The sequence below is a fragment of the Mustela lutreola genome, chromosome 4, assembly GCF_030435805.1.
Source record: "Mustela lutreola isolate mMusLut2 chromosome 4, mMusLut2.pri, whole genome shotgun sequence".
NCBI lineage: Eukaryota > Metazoa > Chordata > Mammalia > Carnivora > Mustelidae > Mustela > Mustela lutreola.
Window position 1 is genome coordinate 19,411,375 of NC_081293.1, and position 13,670 is coordinate 19,425,044.

General features: G+C 43.6%; 1 long non-coding RNA gene across 1 annotated transcript in view; it reads right to left on the reverse strand.

The window, feature by feature from the left end:
• Positions 1 to 4,689: 4,689 nt before the first annotated feature.
• LOC131830706 (uncharacterized) overlaps positions 4,690 to 13,670 on the reverse strand; it is a 36,613-nt gene continuing 27,632 nt past the window's right edge. The window contains exon 3 of the long non-coding RNA XR_009353318.1: positions 4,690 to 4,797. This is a non-coding gene — a long non-coding RNA (uncharacterized LOC131830706). The remainder of the gene's footprint in view (positions 4,798 to 13,670) is intronic.

Below are 13,670 nucleotides of genomic sequence, written 5' to 3' on the forward strand. Positions count from 1 at the left end.
CAGCGTGTTCTGAGTATGCGATGGGATCCAACCTAGTCTGGGGCAGTCAGGATAGGCTTTCCTGAGGTAGTGACTTTCGGGTGGAGCTCTGGAGGCAGAGTGTGAATGAATTAGGAGGAGGCTGGAGGCCAGGACAGGAAGAGGCGTCAAAATCCACGCAGGCGGTGGCTTCTTTGGGGACATGAAAGGCAGACTTGGAGAGTGGGACTCAGTGTGGCTCAGTGAAGCATGGAGGCATGGAGGGGGAACATACACGCAAGATTGAGTTATTCCTCAATGACTGTTTACCTCAGAGAGAGAAAGGAGAGAGAATTAAGGTGAAAAAAAGAAAGGGTCAATATGTTACCCACTAGCTGAAGGTCAGTCAGATAAGGTATAATGAAGCAGGCCTGTGAAAGGCAATAGGGAGTAGTAGAGACTGTGGAAAACAAAAGGAATACATCCCCATTTATACACACATACTGTACCCAAAGGCATTTAGATTTAAAATATGTTAAAACCTGTTACTGGCCAAACAAAGCAAAATCTGAGGGCTACCACAGTTTTGGGTTCAGAACTTGTTGTCTGGAAATAAGGAATGTGGAGCGGGGGGAGCTGGGAACTGCTTGGCCAAGAGCCAGATAAAGAGCCAAGAAAGCCCTCTGGTCCTGTCTCCCCCACTCCATGCCTGTCAGATGTCTGCTCTGCACCCATGCTCCTGGTGGCCCCCTCAAGCTTGCCTCCTGGGGCTCACCCATCCCACGGCTACCCCACTCTCTCCAAAAGCCAAGCCGAGGTCAGGATAGTAACCACTGACTCACATGGATGGTGGGCTAGGCAAAGGGCACTGAGTGCCTTTCCATGGGCTGCATGCACGGCTGTGCTCCCCTGTGCTCTGCGAGACTGGCAAGCTAAGAGGACATGAAGATTTGAGGGTGAGGTAGAGTAGGGAAAAGAAACAGATGATGCAGAAAGAGCTGAAGCCGAGGTGTAACCCGAGAAAATAAGATTAGAGAACTGACACACTTATTGATTATTTCAGTGTTAATTTCCAAGCCCAATTTTAGGTCATTTGCAACTCATAATTGGCTCTTTCAAAACTTGAAGGTAGGGGAGCTTATTTGGCAAACTCCTCCACTTTCCCTTTGTGACAGTAGAAGCAAGGCTGAGCTTATCTTAAATGTAATCACGTTTGATAAAAAAAAATTATTGGTTTTCCCCCTCTCTGCTCTGATTTAAATGATCGCTCACATCTTGGAGGGTTTCTGCATTTCATCTCTTCTCAGTTGTGCAGAGGAAGGATGCCCAGCCTTTGTGTGTTTGCTTTCCCGGCAACTCCATTTAAGAACTACGTTCCTTTTGCTAGACTTTTGTGAGGCAAACCTCTTTTCCGGACAGGAGGAAGAGTTATCTCACAGAAAGAGAAATGCTTTGAAAGGCCATTTCAATATGTAAACATTTCTCTTGCCACACGCATGCATCTAATTGTTGGTTCGGTGCCCCCTAAAACAGAAGGTGGAGATATTCCCTGAAGGAAACTCAGCTGTGCCAGAATTTTGAAATGACAGGCTCATGAACAGCAAGTCCCTAACTGCAGTAAGAATTTGTGGCTTCTTGGGGCACCTGGGTGGCTCAGTGGCTTAAGCCTCTGCCTTTGGCTCAGGTCACGATCCCAGGGTCCAGGGATCAAGCCCTGCATCGGGCTCTCTGCTCAGCGGGGAGCCTGCTTCCCCCCCCTCTCTCTCTCCTGTCTATCTGCCTACTTGTGATCTCTGTCAAACAAATAAATAAAATCTTCAAAAAAAAAAAAATTGTGGCTTCTTGATGGCCCAGTGTCCATTTCACTTAATGCCTGAATAGCACTGGGTTTGTTTTCAGGAATCTACTCTTTTCCCCTCAGTCCACAGGATTCCAGTGGTGACTTCGCCTTGAGTCCCAAAAAGGTATTACATCTGGGCTGAGACAGCCAGAGAATTACATTCTCTGGCTGCTTCAGGGATGGCCACCTGACTAACAACTGGCCAATTAGGGGCAAGAAGACCCCATCTGGGGCAGGTTTCAGCTACTCGGGATGAAGATTCTTTCCCTCTCCTGCTGTACCAAAGCCCGAGGGGACATGAGGCTTGAGTTGCTGTAGCCATCTTGTCCCCTCAGCAAGACTTATGAGAGCCAATACATCAGAAGACAAGGCCAAGAAAAGACATCCAGTCCTTGTGACATCACCTGAGCATTTGAATCTCACAGTGCACGAAGCCAGCCTACCCTGTGCACTTCTACATGACACAGCACATTCCTAGTTTTTTCCTGAGTCTGTCTGGATTAGGTGTTCTCAGTCTTCTGGGTACCATCTAGCCAAACAAGCGGATATGTGACTGGCTGCGTATTTGACTGCAGTCACATCTGCCCCACTATTTCAGTCAAACCTTACTGTTGCAGTATAATGTTTTCAACTTCATAAGGCATCTTGACCAATGTGCGGCTGCATTTCCATCGAGACCATTCTTATGGGAATTTTCCCATGTCACCTCCCTGTGATAAGTGCACACCCAAGATGACCCTGCCACTACACAGAAGAGCCCCAGCGTCCCGGCCAGCCCGCAGAAGACTCCTCTCGGCTCACATCCTCTTTTCTTCCTTTCTTTCAGATTTTATTTATTTATTTGACAGACAGAGATCACAAGTAGGCAGAGAGGCAGGCAGAGAGAGAGGAGGAAGCAGGCTCCCTGCCAAGCAGAGAGCCCAATGCGGGGCTTGATCCCAGGACTCTGGGATCATGACCTGAGCCGAAGGCAGAGGCTTAACCCACTGAGCCATCCAGGCACCCCTCACATCCTCTTTTCTTGAAAGAAAAAGTTAAACATTTTAATAACCACCCAAGGAAACTCGGTCTTGGAAAGAATGATTAAACAGGGAGGTTCTTTTTCACTGCAGCCTCACCATAGACGAACACCAGGAAAAAAATCCCAAGTGTCCAGCTGTTAGCTCCTGTTGAGAGTGGAGTGGCATGAAACCTTTAACGAGGCAGACCTAAATGTCCAACTGCCAAGAAATACGGGTGAGACAGAGACCTTGTGTGTAGTATGCTATGTTTGAGGTTTTTAAAAAAGTGCTGATGGGGAGGCAGATTAGGAATCAATTTCGGGGGTGCTGACATAGCTAAGGAGTGCAGCCATAGGAACCTGAAGCTGGAAAGGGAGAGAGGCGGCTGCTGATTTTCTGGAGGCAAAGGCAGGTTCCTGGTACTTTGCATTCACTCAGTGTCTTAACATTTTCACCATGTCTTCTTCCCAGCCACGATCTGGGCTATGCCTGCAGAGACCAGCGCCAGGACCGCCTCGTTCTCTAATGCTTCTAGGATTAACCTTATTTTGGACAACGGGTATATGGCTTGAAATCGTACATGAGAAAAAAATTTACAAATGTACTAAGCTCAAGAGATGGGAACAGAGGGATGAAGGATGTAAGAACCTAAGAATCTCATGGTCCCTGCACCATCCCCAGGCCACCGAGGGGCTGGCACCGGGAGCCGGGAGTCCACAGCGGGGCGCAGCCGCAGGAGCTGGGGAAACGCCTGGGGAAGGACGGGTATCCAGCCTCGGAGGAGCAGGAGGGACGTACGACTCAGCTGAACAAGCTCCTGTGGTTCAAGAACCATCAGGCCAAAGGTTCTCAACAGCAGTGACAGGAACAAGCACAGCAATGCCCAGGGGAGCCCAGAATGACTTCCCCCAGACCCTTTCAGGGACCCTCTCTCACTGCCAAGACATCTGGGCACCAAGCGGGCACAGGCTCTGCAGATGGGACTAACTCCAGCACTAAGAATTTACTGAATGTACAGGGAGCGTCTGACCCTGGAGTGTCTGGCGTCTGGCAGGGATGGAGGGTGCAATCCTTCAGCTTCACGGACATCACGGTTTGAAGCTGTGGCCTGATGGTCTTCGCTGCCGCTAACGATTCCGCAGTGCGAACAGCACACGTCTCTCTATCCGGCCGGCTACTGGTGGTCATGCGTCTCTCTATCCGGCCGGCTACTGGTGGTCATGTGTCTCATTTTCACTTTGCAACCATCACAAATCATGCTGCTTTCACGGCCAGGCTTGTGCGCATGTTGTCAGTTCCTAGGATGAGGACTTGGAGGGGAATTGCTGTTCGTGGGTCTGGCTTTTTGTGCTCAGCGTCAGTGGATGCTGCCAAAGAGTGTTCCAAAGGCTTTGAGTCGCTTACCCTCCCGCCAGAGCGCCTGCTGCTCCGCGTGGACGTCTTAGGTTTTGTCGATCTACAATTTGACCCCCATTAATAATCTGTGGCTTTTGTTGACAGTGAGGTGATCGTGAGGTTGGGCATAACTCACATGTTCACCAGGCATTGAGATTTCTCCTAAAAAGTGATTTTTCGCCCATTTTTACTTGAATTGATTCTTAAAGCTCCCTTAACCATTAATGTGCTGCCAACAATTTCCCCTATTACGTGGCTTGTTTTTTCAACCTCTGTGTCTTTTCATGAATAGAATTTCTTGGTTCTGGGACACATGGGTGGCTCAGTCAGTTAAGTGTCTGCCTTCAGCTCAGGTCATGATCCCAGGGTCCTGGGATCGAGCCCCACATCAGACTCTCTGCTCAGCGGAGAGCCTGCTTTTTTCTCTCCCTCTGCCTGCCACTTTGCCTACTTGTGCTCTGCATCCCTCTCTCTATCAAATAAATAAACAAAATCTTTTTAAAAAATTTCTTGGTTCTAATATATATTTCATTGTTTCTCAAATGATCTGTGGGTGACAGATAATTTTCTTTCCCATTTCCATCAGAGGGTGATTGATAGGTTCTAAAATAAAATAAAATAAGATTATTAACATAGAGTAAATTTTTTTAAAAAAACAAGAAAAATACTAAGATAGGAAGGAAATCTTGCTGAGTCCTCCTGTGGCTTTGACTTTTCATACTTTATTAGGTTTTCTTCAGGCGAAGCACCTGTATTGAGCCAGACACATTCAGACACTCAACAGATGCTTTCAAATCTAAAATGGAGAGGATAAAGACATCACACTGGCCTGGAGTGCTGGAAATGGTGCATGACAGAAAAGAATATTGAGCTTCTAGACATGAAAAAGAGGAACACCAGAAAACCAGTATAATGACAAAATGTCCTCAAGCACAAAAGTCAGAAAACAATCAGATTAAGAATGGAATACATTCTACCCTAGCATATTTCTTGCCATATGAATGGTCTACCAGAATCAAAAACAAGGAACACAGTGATCTTACTCATTTACATGCCATTACCCAGAATGCTCTATGGGCTTATCATTTTGAGGAAGAACTCTGCAAGCGTCAGAGTTTGGAAATGAAAGCAAATTAAGTTAAGCTATGACAAAGATGTGTGTGTGTTGAGTGTGTGCACTGAGTATCTGGGGGTGCACTGAGTGTGTGCGTGTGTTTGTATGTTGAATGTGTGTTGTGTGTGTGTGTGCCTGCAGGTGCCCACAGTAGGAATGTGTGTGGCAAGGACACGAAGAGGATAAAAACAAACCTGCTTTAGGTCACACACGTTGCATCAGGAAACCAAAGGGGGGCTTCCAGAGTCTGATTTCCTTTGTACCATTTGCAGCCTGGCACGAACGAAACAACAGACCAGCTACTATTTATCGGGAGGTGATTACTTTGAACAGTCTGGAAAAGGAGAGAGGACACGGCGCCAGTGTCTGTCCTCCGCCCATGTGGTGAACTCATAGTTGGTAGCTTCTTAGTCATCTCTTTCTTCACAGGGACTTATGGCCCATTTTTGCTTCCTTTCAAGTGAAAAACTGAACCTTAATTATCCAGGGAGACTCACAGGATGGGATGGGACACAATTCACCAAGAAAGTGTGTGTGGTAGGGGGAGGGGTGATGACGACAACTGACCATTAAGAAATCGGCTTGTGGGCTTCCCTTCAGTTACTTGTGTATAATCTAGACCCTCCATAGGCTGAAGGCTCTTCAAGACCTGGGAATTTTAACCATTTCCCTACTAAGCTCCCTTTCCCTCTTTGTCACCCTCGGCATTATTAAGATCTTAATAATAATAACAACGGTGATTTTAACAGCGAACCCCGAGCACCTGCGCTGTGCCAGGCGCCATGAACAAGCTTCGCTCTAGTTGATGAGGTGCCCCATGGGTTAGCCCCTGCAGACCTTTGCCTTCTCAGCTCATACTCCTCCCTTCTTGTGCTCCAGCCACACCAGCCTTTTTTCCTGCTTCTTTTTTTTTTTTTTTTTTGATGGATCTTTTTTTTTTTTTTTTTTTTTTTTTTTTTTTCTTTTTTTTTTTTTTATTTTTTATAAACATATATTTTTTATATACATATATTTTTATCCCCAGGTCTGTGAATCACCAGGTTTACACACTTCACAGCACTCACCAAATCACATACCCTCCCCAATGTCCATAATCCCACCCCCTTCTCCCCAACCCCCTCCCCCCGGCAACCCTCAGTTTGTTTTGTGAGATTAAGAGTCACTTATGGTTTGTCTCCCTCCCAATCCCATCTTGTTTCATTTATTCTTCTACCCACTTAAGCCTCCATGTTGCATCACCACTTCCTCATATCAGGGAGATCATATGATAGTTGTCTTTCTCTGCTTGACTTATTTCGCTAAGCATGATATGCTCTAGTTCCATCCATGTTGTTGCAAATGGCAAGATTTCATTTCTTTTGATGGCTGCATAGTATTCCATTGTGTATATATACCACATCTTCTTGATCCATTCATCTGTTGATGGACATCTAGGTTCTTTCCATAGTTTGGCTATTGTGGACATTGCTGCTATAAACATTCGGGTGCATGTGTCCCTTTGGATCACTACATTTGTATCTTTAGGGTAAATACCCAATAGTGCAATTGCTGGGTCATAGGGCAGTTCTATTTTCAACATTTTGAGGAACCTCCATGCTGTTTTCCAGAGTGGCTGCACCAGCTTGCATTCCCACCAACAGTGTAGGAGGGTTCCCCTTTCTCCGCATCCTCGCCAGCATCTGTCATTTCCTGACTTGTTGATTTTAGCCATTCTGACTGGTGTGAGGTGATATCTCATTGTGGTTTTGATTTGTATTTCCCTGATGCCAAGTGATATGGAGCACTTTTTCATGTGTCTGTTGGCCATCTGGATGTCTTCTTTGCAGAAATGTCTGTTCATGTCTTCTGCCCATTTCTTGATTGGATTATTTGTTCTTTGGGTGTTGAGTTTGCTAAGTTCTTTATAGATTCTGGACACTAGTCCTTTATCTGATATGTCGTTTGCAAATATCTTCTCCCATTCTGTCAGTTGTCTTTTGATTTTGTTAACTGTTTCCTTTGCTGTGCAAAAGCTTTTGATCTTGATGAAATCCCAGTAGTTCATTTTTTCCCTTGCTTCCCTTGCCTTTTGCGTTGTTCCTAGGAAGATGTTGCTGCGGCAGAGGTCGAAGAGGTTGCTGCCCGTGTTCTCCTCAAGGATTTTGATGGATTCCTTTCGTACATTGAGGTCCTTCATCCATTTTGAGTCTATTTTCGTGTGTGGTGTAAGGAAATGGTCCAATTTCATTTTTCTGCATGTGGCTGTCCAATTTTCCCAGCACCATTTATTGAAAAGGCTGTCTTTTTTCCATTGGACATTCTTTCCTGCTTTGTCGAAGATTAGTTGACCATAGAGTTGAGGGTCTATTTCTGGGCTCTCTATTCTGTTCCATTGATCTATGTGTCTGTTTTTGTGCCAGTACCATGCTGTCTTGATGATGACAGCTTTGTAATAGAGCTTGAAGTCCGGAATTGTGATGCCACCAACGTTGGCTTTCTTTTTCAATATCCCTTTGGCTATTCGAGGTCTTTTCTGGTTCCATATAAATTTTAGAATTATTTGTTCCATTTCTTTGAAAAAGATGGATGGTACTTTGATAGGAATTGCATTAAATGTGTAGATTGCTTTAGGTAGCATAGACATTTTCACAATATTTATTCTTCCAATCCAGGAGCATGGAACATTTTTCCATTTCTTTGTGTCTTCCTCAATTTCTTTCATGAGTACTTTATAGTTTTCTGAGTATAGATTCTGTGTCTCTTTGGTTAGGTTTATTCCTAGGTATCTTATGGTTTTGGATGCAATTGTAAATGGGATTGACTCCTTAATATCTCTTTCTTCTGTCTTGCTGTTGGTGTAGAGAAATGCAACTGATTTCTGTGCATTGATTTTATATCCTGACACTTTACTGAATTCCTGTATAAGTTCTAGCAGTTTTGGAGTGGAGTCTTTTGGGTTTTCCACATATAGTATCATATCATCTGCGAAGAGTGATAATTTGACTTCTTCTTTGCCGATTTGGATGCCTTTAATTTCCTTTTGTTGTCTGATTGCTGAGGCTAGGACCTCTAGTACGATGTTGAATAGCAGTGGTGATAATGGACATCCCTGCCGTGTTCCTGACCTTAGCGGAAAAGCTTTCAGTTTTTCTCCATTGAGAATGATATTTGCGGTGGGTTTTTCATAGATGGCTTTGATGATATTGAGGTATGTGCCCTCTATCCCTACACTTTGAAGAGTTTTGATCAGGAAGGGATGTTGTACTTTGTCAAATGCTTTTTCAGCATCTATTGAGAGTATCATATGGTTCTTGTTCTTACTTTTATTGATGTGTTGTATCACATTGACTGATTTGCGGATGTTGAACCAACCTTGCAGCCCTGGAATAAATCCCACTTGGTCGTGGTGAATAATCTTTTTAATGTACTGTTGAATCCGATTGGCTAGTATTTTGTTGAGTATTTTCGCATCTGTGTTCATCAAGGATATCGGTCTATAGCTCTCTTTTTTGGTGGGATCCTTGTCTGGTTTTGGGATCAAGGTGATGCTGGCCTCATAAAATGAGTTTGGAAGTTTTCCTTCCATTTCTATTTTTTGGAACAGTTTCAGGAGAATAGGAATTAGTTCTTCTTTAAATGTTTGGTAGAATTCCCCCGGGAAGCCGTCTGGCCCTGGGCTTTTGTTTGTTTGGAGATTTTTAATGACTGTTTCAATCTCCTTACTGGTTATGGGTCTGTTCAGGCTTTCTATTTCTTCATGGTTCAGTTGTGGTAGTTTATATGTTTCTAGGAATGCATCCATTTCTTCCAGATTGTCAAATTTATTGCCGTAGAGTTGCTCATAGTATGTTCTTATAATAGTTTGTATTTCCTTGGTGTTAGTTGTGATCTCTCCTCTTTCATTCATGATTTTATTTATTTGGGTCCTTTCTCTTTTCTTTTTGATAAGTCGGGCCAGGGGTTTATCAATTTTATTAATTCTTTCAAAGAACCAGCTCCTAGTTTCGTTGATTTGTTCTATTGTTTTTTTGGTTTCTATTTCATTGATTTCTGCTCTGATCTTTATGATTTCTCTTCTCCTGCTGGGCTTAGGGTTTCTTTCTTGTTCCTTCTCCAGCTCCTTTAGGTGTAGGGTTAGGTTGTGTACCTGAGACCTTTCTTGTTTCTTGAGAAAGGCTTGTACCGCTATATATTTTCCTCTCAGGACTGCCTTTGTTGTGTCCCACAGATTTTGAACCGTTGTATTTTCATTATCATTTGTTTCCATGATTTTTTTCAATTCTTCTTTAATTTCCCGGTTGACCCATTCATTCTTTAGAAGGATACTCTTTAGTCTCCATGTATTTGGGTTCTTTCCAAACTTCCTTTTGTGGTTGAGTTCTAGCTTTAGAGCATTGTGGTCTGAAAATATGCAGGGAATGATCCCAATCTTTTGATACCGGTTGAGTCCTGATTTAGGACCGAGGATGTGATCTATTCTGGAGAATGTACCATGTGCACTAGAGAAGAATGTGTATTCTGTTGCTTTGGGATGAAATATTCTGAATATATCTGTGATGTCCATCTGGTCCAGTGTGTCATTTAAGGCCTTTATTTCCTTGCTGATCTTTTGCTTGGATGACCTGTCCATTTCAGTGAGGGGAATATTAAAGTCCCCTACTATTATTGTATTGTTGTTTATGTGTTTCTTTGATTTTGTTATTAATTGGTTTATATAGTTGGCTGCTCCCACGTTGGGGGCATAGATATTTAAAATTGTTAAATCTTCTTGTTGGACAGACCCTTTGAGTATGATATAGTGTCCTTCCTCATCTCTTATTACAGTCTTTGGCTTAAAATCTAATTGATCTGATATAAGGATTGCCACTCCTGCTTTCTTCTGATGTCCATTAGCATGGTAAATTCTTTTCCACCCCCTCACTTTAAATCTGGAGGTGTCTTCGGGCTTAAAATGTGTTTCTTGGAGGCAACATATAGATGGGTTTTGTTTTTTTATCCATTCTGATACCCTGTGTCTTTTGACAGGGGCATTTAGCCCATTCACATTCAGGGTAACTATTGAGAGATATGAATTTAGTGCCATTGTATTGCCTGTAAGGTGACTGTTACTGTATATGGTCTCTGTTCCTTTCTGATCTACCACTTGTAGGCTCTCTCTTTGCTTAGAGGACCCCTTTCAATATTTCCTGTAGAGCTGGTTTGGTATTTGCAAATTCTTTCAGTTGTTGTTTGTCCTGGAAGCTTTTAATCTCTCCTTCTATTTTCAATGATAGCCTAGCTGGATATAGTATTCTTGGCTGCATGTTTTTCTTGTTTAGTGCTCTGAAAATATCATGCCAGCTCTTTCTGGCCTGCCAGGTCTCTGTGGATAAGTCAGCTGCCAATCTAATATTTTTACCATTGTATGTTACAGACTTCTTTTCCCGGGCTGCTTTCAGGATTTTCTCTTTGTCATTGAGACTTGTAAATTTTACTATTATGTGACGGGGTGTGGGCCTATTCTTATTTATTTTGAGGGGCATTCTCTGAACCTCCTGAATTTTGATGCTTGTTCCCTTTGCCATATTGGGGAAATTCTCCCCAATAATTCTCTCCAGTATACCTTCTGCTCCCCTCTCACTTTCTTCTTCTTCTGGAATCCCAATTATTCTAATGTTGTTTCGTCTTATGGTGTCACTTATTTCTCGAATTCTCCCCTCGTGGTCCAGTAGCTGTTTGTCCCTCTTTTGATCAGCTTCTTTATTCTCTGTCATTTGGTCTTCTATATCACTAATTCTTTCTTCTGCCTCATTTATCCTAGCAGTGAGAGCCTCCATTTTTGATTGCACCTCATTAATAGCTTTTTTGATTTCAACTTGGTTAGATTTTAGTTCTTTTATTTCTCCAGAAAGGGCTTTTATATCTCTCGAGAGGGTTTCTCTAATATCTTCCATGCCTTTTTCGAGCCCGGCTAGAACCTTGAGAATTGTCATTCTGAACTCTAGATCTGACATATTACCGATGTCTGTATTGATTAGGTCCCTAGCCTTCGGTACTGCCTCTTGTTCTTTTTTTTGTGGTGAATTTTTACGTCTTGTCATTTTGTCCAGATAAGAGTAAATGAAGGGGCAAGTAAAATACTAAAAGGGTGGCAACAACCCCAGGAAAATATGCTTTAGCCAAATTAGAAGAGATCCAAAATCGTGAGTGGGGAGAAAGGGGATAAAAAGAGGTTCAAAAAGGAAGAAAGAAAAAAGAAAAAAAAAAAAAAAAAAAAGAAAAGAATTTTTTTTTTTAAAAAAAGAAAACACCTAAGAAAAATGTAAAAATATATATATATATATTAGATAAACTAGTAAAAAATCGTTAAAAAAGAAAAAGGTAACAGTTAAAAAAAAAAAAAATTTTACCCGAAGGCGAGAAAAAAAAAAAAAAATGAAAAAGAAAAAATTAAATTAACTGCAAGACTAAAAAAAATCACAGGAAAAAAGCCATGAGTTCCGTGCTTGGCTTTCTCCTCCTCTGGAATTCTGCTGCTCTCCTTGGTATTGAAACCGCACTCCTTGGTAGGTGAGCTTGGTCTAGGCTGGATTTCTTGTTGATCTTCTGGGGGAGGGGCCTGTTGTAGTGATTTTCAAGTGTCTTTGCCCCAGGCGGAATTACACCGCCCTTACCCGGGGCCGGGGTGAGTAATCCGCTCGGGTTTGCTTTCAGGAGCTTTTGTTCCCTGAGCGCTTTCCGTAGAGTTCCAGAGGACGGGAATACAAATGGCGGCCTCCTGGTCTCCGGCCCGGAGGAGCCGAGAGCCCAGGGCCCCACTCCTCAGTGCGCCCTCAGAGAACAGCGCCCAGTTACTCCCGTCTGCCTGACCTCCGGCCGCGCTCCGAGCTCACCGAGCCTGCGACCGCTTCAAGGTAACACGGAGCTGCGAGCTTACTGTCGGCTCTGTCTCTGTAGCCGGCTTTCCCGTTCCAATACCCGCAAGCTCTGCGACACTCAGACACCCCCGATCCTTCTGTGACCCTGCGGGACCTGAGGCCACGCTGACCCCGCGTGGGCTTCGCTCCGGTTTAGCCTCTGGAGCGATGTCCCTCCGCGGAACAGACTTTTAAAAGTCCTGATTTTGTGCGCGGTTGCTCCGCCGCTTGCCGGGAGCCGGCCCCTCCCCCCGGGGTCTATCTTCCCGTCGCTTTGGATTCACTTCTCCGCCGGTCCTACCTTTCAGAAAGTGGTTGTTTTTCTGTTTCCAGAATTGCTGTTCTTCTTCTCTTCGATCTGCCGATGGATTTTCAGGTGTTTGCAATCTTTAGATAAGCTATCTAGCTGATCTCCGGCTAGCTGAAGCAGTCTCAGCTTGCTACTTCTCCGCCATCTTGACTCCTCTCCTTTTTCCTGCTTCTTAAATCCACTAAGCTTGTCCCCATCTCAGAGTCTTTGGGCTTTCAGTTCCCTCTGCTCAGAAGCTTCTCTCTCCAGCTCTCAGCATCGCCCACTCTGTCAAATGCTGCTGAAAGACCAACTAAGTTCAGAATAGAACAAGAATTGCTAGACTGGGGCAAAGCAGACATTCTTGGTCATCTTGACAGGTGTGGTGTCAGTGGCTTTGGGACAATAGAGGCCGAACTGCAGAGCACAGAGGAGACCACACAGAGTGATAAGCAGAGACAGTAATTACAGAAATGTTCCAGGAATGGAGGCAGAAAAATAAGGTAATAGCAGGACAGGGATGTGGGGTCAAGGAAGGGGGTTTTTTGTTTGTTTTTAATTCGATTATTTCCTTTTAAGACAAGAGATAAGAGAGCATGTCTCTATGCAGATGGAAATGCAACAAGCCTCTGGCACAGGGATAATTTCTGGGAAGAGACGTTTTGGAGATGAGCAAAGTGAAAACAGGGTCTGACAGGAAAACTGTAGATCACCAGGCAATATTGAGTTGGCTCAATAAATTCAATATTCACAAAATCCTATGGGGTAGATATTGTTCTTTTTCTTATTTCAGATGTAAAGGAACTTGTCCAAGATCACAGGTAAGTAGAGGAACTAGTTGGAGTTTGAACTGAGATTCTGACTCCTGGTTCATCATCAGAGTCAAGTACAAGATTATGAAGTGTGAAAGTCAGCCCCTAAGCCGGAGAAAAACTTGTGAGTTATCAGAGATTATACCTGAATCCCAAGGCTTGCAATTCAGGTGCTGAAGAAATGGAATAGCTTCAGTGGTTTATAAATATGGAAATTCTGAAGATTTTTATTTAATTGCCAAAAAACATATCCATTGGCAATATTCTATTTAACACTTGGGTGTTTGCTTTGAGCCACTTTTCTGTTTTGTGTGTTTTTCTGTTTGTGTGTTACATTTCGTAACAAAAGGTTTAGAAATAAGCCTGAGCTGCCTTGTTGGTGGTAG